This window comes from Pleurodeles waltl, chromosome 4_1, assembly GCF_031143425.1.
Source record: "Pleurodeles waltl isolate 20211129_DDA chromosome 4_1, aPleWal1.hap1.20221129, whole genome shotgun sequence".
Classification (NCBI taxonomy): domain Eukaryota; kingdom Metazoa; phylum Chordata; class Amphibia; order Caudata; family Salamandridae; genus Pleurodeles; species Pleurodeles waltl.
In genome coordinates this window covers 639,248,326-639,259,000 of record NC_090442.1, presented here as the reverse complement: position 1 = coordinate 639,259,000, position 10,675 = coordinate 639,248,326, and positions in this window count along the sequence as shown.

Here is a 10,675-nt window from a genome sequence, read left to right as displayed (position 1 = left end):
TTGGCGACTGCTGATCGCTCATATTTGGTTTATTCGTTGTGCAAGCTACATCTGTTAGATTGATACTGGAGTAATCCCACTTCATAGTCCTGCTCCCGCTAGAGGCGGAGAATTCAGTACCCTTCTGTAGATCTGACCTCATTTTGATGCACTTACTCTGGCGGTGCCTCTGCCGCACTGTGAGTTCATTATTCGATGAAGCATTCCCCTCCTCCGAGGATATGCTGCTGCCAGAGTCATTAAGGCTGTGCCCCTCAGTACTACTGAGTTCTGATTCCTCTGTTAATGAATACATTTTATCCCCAGTATCTTTTGACCAGTCCAAGTTCTTAATCTCCTTCCCATTGCTCTTATCACTTTCTCCTAAACTCTGTGGCCTGCCTTGCTCTTCTGCGCTGCCCCGTGTTTGCTTTATATTACTCAAGTCCTTTCCTTGTATTTCGGGCACATGCTGCAGCGTCAAGGGAGTCTCCTGCCATTTCTCCATTGTGCCACTGTCAGACCTTATAGTTCCCGGTTGGGATAATCTTTCCTTTCCGGATTTTTCGCTGGAGGCCCCCTCATATGTTCTTTCTGTAGATATTTGTTCCCCTCCCAGCATGGGGGTTAGCAGGGTAGTTTCATTTTCTTGTGCCCCTCCTGCCAAGAAAGAAGTGATAGTGGCCTGAGTTTTGCTCTTCCCCCTATTTTCCGCAGGGGGAGTTATGTTATCGCTCAATTTAAGATTGTTACTTTGGCCAGTTGTACTTCTCCCAAGTTGCCTCCCCACAATTGAGGTGGGCTGTCTGTTTGCCCCAGCCAGGTCCCCTTTGTCTTTTCCTGAACACAATGATTTAGCATTGTCAGTCTTATCTCCAGGGTTCCGATGTATTTTAGGCGCCATCCTTACTTTTAAAAAATGGGGGAATAGTTTCACCAAGCTGGTTAACCCTACTATTGCTGCTATCAAATCATGTGCTATCCCATATATCGCACTTCTAATAATGCTCTTAGTAGTCCAGGGATAAGTACATGAGTGAATAGTATCCGCCTCCGTGATTAATAACATTGGGGAAGCCCTGGTTTGCAGATGCGGCTCACCATAGACCCTCTGCCATCCAGATTTACAATCATAAATACCTTAAGATCTAATAAAGTTATCTCCCCATTCCTCTTTTTTTTTTTTTTTTTAAGTTTAAGACGGGGAGTGTGTTTCAACTAACGTGTTTTCTGGAATTTCAGTCAATCATCGGACCACTTTCCCCCCCTTAGCTTACTTGAAATTACTTGGGGTTACTGCTCCTCCATCTTGCAGAGTCCATAGTTGAAAGCGCAGAGCAGGCAGGCAAAATGGAAGACTGCTTCCTCCTTTCTTTTCCTAGGTATTTTTTCCTTTACCTAGGTATGTAGCATGTCGTAAAACTGCAGGGAGCGATTAGATGGAGGTAGCCGTCAGGACTGCTTCCATATGTCTCCCCCTGCTTTTCCAAACATTTCCTGGGGGAGGCCGATGCTTCCCCCCCACGTTGTTCTCACTTAGCACGCTTGGTTAAATCCGTGACCAAAGCCAGCAGCTGAGAAAAGAAACGTCCTTCGGTTCCAGTAATGCCCTCGGGGGCCGCCCCCGGAGTGCTCGTCTCGGCCGTCCCAGGCTGCGACATAGCCTGGAAGTACATAGAAAGGGGGCCTCCCCTCTCATTGCTTCCGCGCTCGTAGACTCGTCCTCACTCCTCGGCGTCCGGAGTTGGGGTGGGCGTGGCCGCAAGGCTGCGTCCGCTCTACGGCTCCGCCATCTTGCTCCCCGCCGACCTAAGGGTCCTGTATGTATAATGTCTCATTGGTTAGCTACGGGCAAACATCCTTATATACGAGCACCACTTTAAATGGGTACCAACTCCCAATTGAATCCACCATTATGGTGTGGTTTGCCAGTATTATATCAGAGTCCACATTTCTTAAGATCCCGAAGCATAACGTCCAACCCAACAATACATGCAATTATTTATGCGCGGTAAAATACTCCAGAATCCGAAAACGTGGAGCAGCCTAATTATATAGATGCAGATGCAATCCTGAATACGTAGTGTCACTTGCCCTATAAAATTAAGCATACATTCAATTGTGAAAAAGAGCCTGCAGTCGCAACATCCCCAAGGGCAAGCAGATGCCTGTCTGAGAATCTTACACACCACACTCAATGTACATTATAGATATTACAGGTTCTATTTCACTATAGTTTATTTTAAACATGCTGGGCATACTGCGCACAGTTATTCACAAGTCTATCCAACGATTCCCATACCATCTTACTTATGGGAGCACAATTGATCTCTGCCACATTTAAATAACCACTATTCCCTACAGCCATATACTTACCTACTTCTCCACCACTTGCAATCTGTATCAAAAGAGGACTTCGTTATAGGCTGAATCCTTCCTTTAAACCAAAACTGTTACTTCCAATCTAGTATTCTATGGAAATATTAGGGTGTACTCTACATGCTACCTCTGTCATACCTTATTTATGCTTAGTAAATGATTTTGTCTGAAATGACAAAATATACCATAGTGACACCTACGCTATATCTGGATTGCTTCCAATCCAAATTTCTATGGACATATTAAAATTGAATCCACATGATATTTATGTCATGCCATATTTCTTTACAGACTGATATTTGGGCAGATCGTATATGTACAGGCTGATTGTAATATATCATCATAACCAGTACACTAATTTCATATGTCTCACATAATTTTACACTTTTAATGTCTCTTCTTTATCAGGGAAGTGGCCATTTCAAACTACTTACTCTATAGACAATGCTTGCTGTTGACTAGGGCAAAGTCATTCTTATACGAAATACTCTCAAGCTTACCCCAAACCTCCTAACCGGTGGCATAGGCGGTATAGCACAATGAGAAAAGATAAACTTTTTTGTGCAACCTATGCCCAGACAAATCAAATTAGGCCAGCCATTACTTGTAAGGGCCATTTATACTAATATATCCTGGCAACAGACTCACTCTATTGCTTCGATCCATTTACATTTCCCACTAGGCAATGTATCCTTCATCCGGAAAATCATTCCTTTACAACCATTGTACTCAATGATGGTGTTCGCAGTTGGGTAGACCCATCTCGTTCTTTTAGAAAATATCATCTGTCTCAAAGTCAAATCCTGCCCCATGCTTAACGACATGAGTCCAACTACACAAATGGAATACTCAAAACTCCTACTGTGCGACATCCACTAGGACACATCCAATACAATTCAATGCATTGTATCTCCTAAATTGTTCAATTACTTCTGTCACACCAGACATCCTATGTGCACCTGGATAGGTCATATTTCTCAATTATCCGCCTGTGTCAAATGCTACCTAACTCCCAGAAACCCATTCCAGGTCATACCCAGAAGCATCTGCATATCCCATATAATGAACTCCTTAATGGTGTTATGTCCAAACTCCACACTACTGAGCCATGTTATCCACCTTGCTTCTGTCTGTCTTACCAAGAGTTCTTGATTCCCACTCACAGTTTTGAACCTGTTCTAACAAATGAAACGAAATTGTGTGTTCCCCCACAAGTTTCTCCTTCTAATGCAAAGACAGGGGGCAGTCGATACTACCATTGTTGATTACTGTAATGTGCTCTTGCATGTGGAGCTTCAAAGGCCTTATACTGCTTCCCCCATATATGTGTTTATCACACAGACCATGAAGGTTGTATCACAGTTCATGAACTCCTGTATCATATAAGATCTCTTGGTCTTATATGAGGACATCTGTATCTTGTTTTTACTAAACTGGCACACATTGCAGGCACAGACAAAACAAACCTGGGTTTGTTTGTAAACCATCCCATTGCCTTATTGTCATTCGATTCACTTCTCATATAACTGGGGCATAGGTGGCTTTTGATCATACTACTTTTACAGCACAAAACACAGGGTTAAGGTGAAATGACATCCTTCTGCAAATAAATTGTATGTAATTGGTCCCAATGTTTTCCTAGGATGTTGTAAAAATGTGCACTATATTGGTTATATTGGGTGACAAACCTCATTAACTGTTCATCCCCTATCCCCACGTTCTTCCATTTACCTGTCTTCCCAATTTTAAAGCCCTCTTTTCTGCCCTTTTCAAGCAATACCAAGAATGGACTCTTTTTTAAGATGAAGCTTCGTCTCATCAATTATTTTATGGAAATCCATGTCCAGACTGCAATTGAGGTGTGCCCGCACCATCTCCCCGTACAGAATAGCTTAGAAGATGGTCTTTGGAATGCAGACTCACCACATGCAATAAGCTGTTGCAAGCTGCCTCCTTCCCATACATATCACTGTGTATAGTTTTGCCTTCCACATAAAGCCAAAGGTCTAAGTATTCAATCTTGGTAGTGTCATATTTCAAGGTCAATTTCACATTACAGCTGTTATTGTTCAAATCGGTGAAAAAGTCAGACAGCTCTATTGTTGTTCCTTCCAGACGACCAGGATGTTATCTATAACTCTTGTCCAGAAGATAATATTGCTCATCCAAGTTTGTGTGCCTGGGCCTCAGACATGCTGCTGTTCGTACAAACCCATAAACAGGTTTGCATATGGGGGAGCTAACCTGGAACCCATTACAGCCTCGCGCTTATGGGGGTACCAAACCCTATCATGTCAAGATAATATTTGCCATTCCTAGAAGTATCTCTGTATGTTCAAAGTAACTTCTGCTTCTAGTGAATAGAAATGCTTAAATGCCAACATACCAATATCATGTTCTATGACAGGCTTGTGACATCAAGCATGGCAAACATCATATGGTCATCATCCCTGAAAATTAATTTACATAATGCATGCCTGGCAGGTCCCACACCAAAGGATGTAAGTACACAATCACAAATTGTGACATATTCTCCGTGGGCATAATACTATGTGTATTTGACCACTGACTCCATCTTCACCAGTGACGACTCCATTTTGTGCTTAGCTTCAGGTGCTGTCACAGTGGCAACACAGGGTTTTTCCACACTGAGCTTGTTTTCCACACAGAATGGGGGATGCGGATACAATGAGAGAGTATTAGGCTGGGAATGTTTTCATCAGGGAAAAGTAGAGCTCTGGAATGGGCATTGGGGCCTGGCCAGTTCTTTTGCGTGTTTTTGACACAAACCAGGTACAGACAGCATTTGAATTCCATACCAGATGGGGGGTGGTTACTAGAATCTTTCCCTTGTGTTAGTTTAAGGTATATAAGTTGGGGAAACTTGGTGCTAAAGCAGGAACTCACCTGTGGAGTGGATGCACTGCCCAGGAAATCCCATTTGGGGAAGGTCTCCTTCCTCAGCTGTTTGAGGGTTCCCCGACTTGGCGCTGCCAAGAATGATGGATTTAACCCTCATGATGATGCATTTTAATTCTTAATTATTTAGCTTATGTATATATTAACTGATGATGTAGTGCACATTTTTGCCTGTGATAGTTTAACTGCTGTGATTATTCTGGCATATACATGTGTTTCACTTCATTTGAGTTAAATGCTCATGTTCATATATTACTGTGCTTTTATTTGATATCTAGGAAGTGCCTTAACAAATGAATTACTCAGACTAAGAGTGCTGCATTCTTTGGTATTGTTGCCTCTTAGTTTAAACAAAAGCAACACAGTGGGTGACCCATTGCCATTGATAATGAGTCTACCCAGAGAAAGGCTCCATCTTTATGGATTTTGGGCAGAATGCAGATACATGGATATCTAGGATCACATACTTTCAAAAAAGCATATTCCGTCTCCGAAATGAGTTCACATTCCTTCCACTCACATAATCTGGCATTAATACTCCTTACAATGGAAGGAATATGATTTTCCTCAATACTTTATAGGTGTCCGCCTCCTGTAACTGTCACATTATTTTGTCCATGTAATCCCTCCTATTCATAACCACGATGTTGCCACCTTTACCTGCCTCACGTATGACAATGGATGGGTCATTTTGTAAGCTCTTCAAAACTGCTTGCTCCTTTCTAGTAATATTATAATTGTGTATGCAGTTGTTCTTACAGGATTGTGAGTCATCTAGTTTGTATAGATCTAGGGTGACTTTATGAGAAAATTCTATTTTGGTATGTATCTACCCTGGTGGCACAGGTTTTAAGCTTCATTCCACTATCAATAGTGGGGCCCTCCTTAATTCCTATATCCACTGCTATCTGCTTCATATCATTCACATGCTCAGTTTCATCCAATGACAACAGAGTGTCTAACCTCCAAACATCCGTAATAGACAGACTAGATGGACATTTACTTTGAATTGGTGGCACATTACACAACCTGTCAGTTTTGAAATATTCCTTTCATCTCAGTTTTCTCAGAAATTTGTATAGTTCTACATGTATTTCCACAAAATCAACAGGAGCAGTAACACAAAAATTCAAACCCTTTATCCTAACCGGAGTTTCATCATCCTGTAACGTTCGTGAGGATAAATTAACAACATTAAATTCCTTAATCGAAAGATCATTCATTGTGCCTATACCCTTATCATCCCTTTGGAGGGTGATTTCACTGTTTCTCAATATTTTGTCTGTCTCTTCCTTGTCTGCTGCCTTGTTTGTAAGCCCAATTGTGTGCTTTTGTCCTCCGCTTCTTGCCCTACTTTACTTTTTTTCTAGATTTTTCCTCTTGTTTTCAATCCTGTACCTTTGCACTTCCTCTAAAAAAGTAGATGGTGCTTTGTTTAAAGATCCATTTGCATTAGTGCCCTCTACAGGGTTACTATCAATGGATGAGAGCAAGGTACTGCTGGATGATATTATAGTATTTGTTTTCCGGATGTCTGTTCCCCTATGTTAATATTGATGTCATCATATTTACTAGCAAAGGTGAAGATTCTTCCCTTTTCATAATCCTGTCCGACTCTCTGTATTTTCTGCAATTTCAATTTGTTCTCTTTAAGATATAACTGATAACCTGGTAGCTTATTTTCCAACATCTCATAGTTCTTGGTTGTGGGATTCACCAAATTCAGGACCTTCATTTCTTTCTCTAGAGCAGCAATTTCCTCTTTCAATTTTGTAACCTTCTGCTCACAATTCTTAATCAGAATCCCCATCATCGTATACAAAGTCCTTCCTCCCATTCTTCCAGTAAGTCCCTGTCCAGGTCTTTGAAATTTGGAAAGATTCAAATTCTCAAGCCTCTGGGGATCCTTTTGTTTTCTATGTATTTTTTAAGGTGGCCCCGTCCCACCAACTAGCAAGCTCCTGTGTTTTTTGAGCGTCTCCAGCCTAATTCATGTATCCTTCAAACCCTCCATCCTTCCAATTGCAGCTTGCTCAGTATGAGAGTTCGTATTCGTTTTTGGAAACAGGTCCCCCATCAATGTGTCTCTATCATCATCAAGATTCATCCTGAGTTTTTGGGGTGATTGAGCTGTCAAAGCCTGTATAAGCACAATTAATAATTCTCAAAACTGGCAAAGGCTGTGTGACTGTCACTCCTGTCACAGAAATAAATTAAAGATCTTTTTTGGTGCAAAGAGATCTGGGAGGTTCGCCAGCCCACCCTCCCCACAGGAAAACTCCCATTTAATACACGTCTCAAAATAGATCCAGCACTCCCAACATCAGTATCCATAAAACAGAGAACACATCACAATAGACTGGCATTATGTATTTTGAAAAGATTCTTCATTAGTCCTTCAAATTTTAAAAGGCAATGTCCTTATTGATTGAAGATTTTTCATAACATGAATCCTGTGATAATTCTTATTCACAGATATGTTTTGTAGCTTGCAGCCAACGCGAGCCAGGCCCATCATGTCTTTCAGGCAACTTTTAGGATCAGGTTTTGATGCATCTTAATCTGCCTAGTCAAAAACTGACAATGCCAGCCTTGTCTCAAGACATTGTTGACAAGAATTAATTGAATCATAAAAGTCTATGACAGCTCCTCCTGGAGTAAGCCGCACCTCTCCTTCACACATGAAAGCGTACTCATCAGTGCGTTTTGACCTAAGAGACACCGTACCTCTGTCCCAAATTCCAGTAATTAGGGCAAGGTTCGGAGAAAAGTCTGAGAATTACCACAGTTATAGGATTAATACTTACTCGTCTAATGCCTGAAGGTTTGAAAAAATAGTTATACCAGGCAGTCTTGGCACCCACTGTCACATTTAAGCACTCCCTGTGAACAAGTGAGGGAGTAATTCTCCTGATAGTGCAAGCCCGTCAGATGTTCACTCACTCGCAAGAAGAAAATTATAGCCTAAGTATGCCAGTCCATTCAGCAGTACCTTTTGAACCCCCTCTACTCTTTCTCCGTTTTTTCTGCCAGACGATTCCCTTAATTGTCCATGGACCCTAGATTCCCTTATAGATATTCCACTCCACCTCATTGCTCTGTTGGGAACACCAACAGCTTCCTTCAAAAACGCCCAGCAGGTCCTAGGGAAGGGTCTCCATATGATACCCTGAGGGTCCTTCACACCTCAGAGGCCTGGTTAAACATGCAGTCCACCTATGATCATAAGTGGCTCCCCACTTCGCTTCAGCCTCCGTTCCTTCTATGGGTCATAAGGTAGGAATAAAGTAACAAGCATTTGCAATGCAATGGGTCTCGCTTTTGTTCAAGTTAGAGCTATTAGCGTTATAAATTCATAACTGAACTTTTCCTGCCACATAAAATAAAAATGAAAAGTAAAACAGTTGACATAAGCGAGCCGATTCAAAGCGCCATGGTCGCCATGAGTGCGGAGAGACACAAATGGAAAAAGAAATAAGCTTGCAGTCAAATGTTTAGGCAAACGTGCGATTATCCATGTAGCAGGGTTGATGGCCACGGCGGTAACAAAAGTGCCACAAAGAGGGACAAATGTAAAGCATTTACAAGTGATAACAAAGGACTTTGGAAAGGCAAGCTCAAGAACACGTGAGAGTGATGGGCATTCGGTGGGCGTGGTTAAAAGCCCACAGATAGATTATAACAGGTCAGAGCGCTTGCCCTAAAAACGGCAAAACAAGAGAGAGTAAAAGATGGGCTACTTTTAGATCCTTTCTGAGGTCTGTGAATTTTAATAGAAATTATGAATTTAATAGGTTGTCAGAAGAAGGCTTGCCTGAGGGGGTGGATAAGCCTCAAACTAGTGGGGACAAAGACGAGAAAGGCGATGAGGTATTGAATGAATGAATAAGCCATTCATACAGCCCGCAGCTGCCAAAAATACGTCCCCGGCGATGAAATAGCTAGAAAGGGTAAGTTATGAAAGGCTGCTGAATATTAAGTATTGTTTAATTATACTATAAATGGCAGTGGTTCTGGAACAATTTTCAGAGAAGTGTGATGGCTATCATCATCATCATTAACATTTATAAAGCGCGCTACTCACCCGTGCGGGTCTCAAGGCGCTATGGACAACACCTGCCTTAAGTACCTTGGCCGTACCTTCCGAGTCGCTGGCATATATTTTTGTAAAGCCAGCACTTGTCAGTATTAACAAATGCGTCACAAAACTTCCTGAGTACTGTATCTTTCTCCTTCCTCTTGAGTCTCCTGCAAGGGTATCACTGGTTAAGTCGACAAAAGGCCATAGGTGCGCATTCGTGCAACGTGCTGTTAAAACAATTGGCAGCACTTCACGAAAATGCCTGCCACGATACAGTTCCTAATTTGTTCCAGTGTTTGCCGGTGCTTGCTATGGGCATTTATTTCTCGTAACTCATTCCTGACAGTTACCACATGGCGGAGCTGTCTATCCATTTTTTACAGAATATATGTAATGATTACAAATTCAATACGTATTATGCTCTAAATAATATTACTCCGAGTAGGCCATTATTACAGCTTTGTGTGACACAGAGCATATGGACACTAAAGGCAGAGTGAGATGGTTGGTAGGCAACCGTGGCACTGGCATTTGGCAGCTGCTGGTGCAATGGAAGCGGTGAAATACCCTGAACTCTGGCACTTATTTTATTTGATAAATTAAGCATTGACTTGAACATACAGTAAGTGCTTGAAAACTAAGAAATAAATTAATCTTCATTGCTAAATCTCATCTAAACTCCGTTAAGGATATTTGTGGGCGTTGTATGTTGCATTTCATGCACTTCTGCTTTCAGCACCGCTGACAACTTGAGAGTAGTGAGTGAAGGGGCGGGAAGTACTAGCGCAAGCTGGATAAATGCAGTAAAATAGATTGGTCAGAGATCAGAGACTATTTATTATCTCTGCTTTCCAGATTGTGCTTCGTAGTCAAACTAGATGCTGTGCGAGGAGAATACATGTGCGGCGTACGCATGCAGAAAGAAACATGCATTCATGAGGCTTTTAAGTTCTTCATAGCTCAGTACAGTGGCTGTGGTCTGCTCCCTGTTCTTGCATTACGTTGGCGCCATCTTGTGGCCATAAAACATGAAATCTAGGTCTTCAAAAAAATTGTATTATTGTAGTAGAGCAGTGGTTCCCAAAATTTTTTGACCCACGCCTCCCTTGACCTATTGACTATTGGCCACGGCTCCCCATTATGCTATTTTTTTTGGGGGGGGGGGGCAGTGGGGGGATGTGAGCCGGGCCTCAGGAGTACTTACATTTTTAACGCTGAAAATAATTGGGATAACGCCAATGAAGGTATTATAATCATAGATGTAACAACATAAAAATATAACAGTTGTTTAATTAAAAAAATATATAATTGGTTAAG